The sequence below is a fragment of the Aquila chrysaetos genome, chromosome 12 (assembly GCF_900496995.4).
Source record: "Aquila chrysaetos chrysaetos chromosome 12, bAquChr1.4, whole genome shotgun sequence".
Classification (NCBI taxonomy): Eukaryota; Metazoa; Chordata; class Aves; order Accipitriformes; family Accipitridae; genus Aquila; species Aquila chrysaetos.
In genome coordinates, this window is record NC_044015.1 from 32,739,363 (window position 1) to 32,742,460 (window position 3,098).

A 3,098-nucleotide genomic window follows, 5' to 3' on the forward strand; every position below is an offset into this window, starting at 1 on the left:
CTGCTTTTCATTACAGAATGGCTGAAGCTGTTAGACAAGGTCTAAGGTGTCCTTCCATCAGGAGACATTTTCTCACATTATCTCTCCCTCATGCTGTTTTCTGCCTGCTACAAAGGTCACAAGCTCTCTTGGGCAGCACCTGTCCTTATTCCTGCCTGCAAAGAGCTGGATACGAGGCCCCAGTTCCTGCAACGCATTTCTTAAAAGTTTCTGTGGGGAACTGGGGAGGGCCTGTGCTCCACAGCAAAAGGAAGGAGCCCCCCCCAAAAAAGGGGGGCGGGGGGAGTGTAAAAGAAGGGAGATTCCACACATCAGGGCGGTCACTGGAGAGCCACTGCATCCACCAGGGTCTGGGTGGAATAGTGGTCCCACTGAGGTGTGGTGGTGGTTGACACTGAGGGAGTGACATGAGTTCATACCATGGTGGTGACTGGAAAACAAGCTCTGTTTGATTATTTTAGGGGTTTTTTTTACTGTTTTTCTGGCCTAATCCTGTAGAGTCCCTGAGGAAGTTGTCTGGCATCCTCCCTTCTCCCTGCTTCTACTGGAGGGACTCAGCATCCTGCAGAGACTGCAAGGGAAATCACAGGATTATTCCCCATGGTGATTATCCTGTGATCTCTCAGGGCTGTATAAATGGGAACTGATTACAGCTAGAAAAGGAGTAAATTGTGTAATTAGAAAGGGGGAAGAGGGGAGGACTTAACCTCTGCCTGAAGGTACCAGTTTGGAGAGAAGAGTGGAAAACAGAATGCCAAGCGACATCTGCGCTGGGACCAACAGCACCAGAAAGGGCCATCGCTGACCTTGTCCCTGGCTGCTCCTGCTGCCTTGGGGAAGCCCTTCAGTCTTCCCCCCTGGAAAAGAATGAAATATTTCTTTCTGCTCTATTTCTCAGCCAGTTTCTTTGGGAAGAAAGGGGATCTCCCTTGTGCATGTCCACCTTGCCCCAGGCTTGCAGCGTGGTTGGCTTACGAGTGGACTGGCCGTGCTCAGGCGTTAGCATCACCCCAAATTTGGGACTTGTCATGAACGGCTAGAAGAGAAAAGCTGTTGCAGGATGGAGTCCTCAGTGGTTCTGTGTTGGGTGTAAGATGACCAAAATCTTTGTTATTGCTCTACATGGAGCAGGAAAGAGCATTTTACCTCCCCTTCCTCTTAGGGTCTTAGGTCTTCCAGACCTAGCCTGGCCTGAGCCAGAATACATGTCTGTTCCCACTGCAGGCAAAAAAGCATGCAGCAGAATTGCTCTCAAAGCCATGGTGAGGGAGGCTATTAATGCGAATATTATTCATGCCAGGAAAAATAGCCAATTACCTTCCTATAGAACCACTCTCTGCCCAGTGAGCCAGTAATTGCAACATCTAACATTCGCCACCGAGCTCTGAAAGCACTTCAGGAATAAAATACTGACAAATGGATTTGGACTTAAAGACAGGGGAAAAAGTAAAGTTAAGGTACTAGATATTCAGGAGGTGTAAACGGCTGCAGGGAATCTATGCCCACTTACACCTCGCATCCTACAGATGCAAGAATTTGGCTTTGTCTTATATCTACTCTATTGTATGTTCTGTATATGTATGTATAAGATTATATATGTATGTATAACTGTATTAACATCGATGTTTAATAAACTGAATAGAAAAATAGTACGTAACTTGAGGTAGGGATACTGCCAAAGGGGCTTCTTGTGTTTCCTGATGTTTAAGAAGGTCAGCTGTGCAACTGGAAGTGACTGAAGTAAGTTTTTGCATTTAATTTATTTCCCAGGTTTACCAGTGAAACAACCAACAAAGGGGAAATCTATCCTTCCCTTTCTCCTTTTCCTCCTTGGAGGAGGAAGGAAAGACAAAGTCCTTTTAAGAGCTGCAGGGCATTGCACATTGACTCGTTTGCTTTGCTGGACTGCACTGAAGGCTATGTTTCGTTCCCTGCCTGTCCCCAGGTGCTCCACGGACAGTGTCTGGAGATTTGATGAGTTTCCCAAGATCTATTAATGCTGTCAGCTGCTGAGACCTCCTGGAACCCACAGGCGCCGGAGGACGTGCTCCGAGGCCTGGGAGAGGCACATCTTGGTATCGCAAGCTGTGTGGGAATCTCATCATAAGGGTGCCTTTTCTGCCTGCTGATGGAAGAATTAACTGCATGGATCAGAGGACCTGGCTTATTTCAGGGAGCTGTTTGGCGTTTCCCCTGTGTAGCCAGAAGGAGAATTTAGCTTGGGTATCTCCAAAACGCTGTGGGTTTGCAATTTGCAAAAAGTCTGTCCTTTAAATTGCTTGGTGAGCGCCAGCTCTCATTTATCACGTCAGCTGTGATCCATGGAACAGGAACAGCCTTGCTCTTTCCTGAGGACTAGCTCACTCATCTCTTTCAAGGAAAACAAATCGACAGGCAAATTGCTGCCGCTCGAGTTTCCTTTTCACCCTGAACCCCCCCAGACACCCTTTAGGTTGTACCAAAGGGATTGGCTTTTTGTTCTGTGGGTGCACAAACAGACGCTGGTCCATAACCAGGGCTTTAGGGTCAGCCATACTCTGAACAGGTAAGTATGTAAAATAACATAAAATTGTTCAAAAGCGTCGGTCTATTTTGAAACACGACTGTAAAGGGAAGGCACCTCCCTCTCCACAGCTCCCACTCCTCGGTGCCAAGGGCCACCCGCCTGCTTCTGTCACGACACCCCGTAATTTAATTCCCTCTACCAGGAGTCACGACAGCCACGGGGCTCTGCCTTCAGAACCAGCCTCTAACTTGCTTCACTTTAAAGCTCAGGCTCTCGTCCTCCGCACCTCTGCGCGCCCATCTTCCTGACGGCGCCTGATCCGCGGTGCCGGCACTGCACGAGCAGGCCCCGAGGGCCGCCGCCTGCCCCGCTACCGGGGGGCTGCAGGGAGGCCCCTGCCCGTGATCGAGCAACCGGGGCTGGCGGCCCCAGCTGAGGCCCCGTCCCTCCTCGGGCCGCTGACCAGCCCGCCCGTCGGTCTGTCGGTCGGTCGGTCATGTCCCCTCTCCTCCCCCCCTCGGCGGAACCCCGAGCGGATCGATAGGGCTCGGAGCTCGTTTGGCCATGCCTGTTGCCTTGGTGAAGAGGCGGG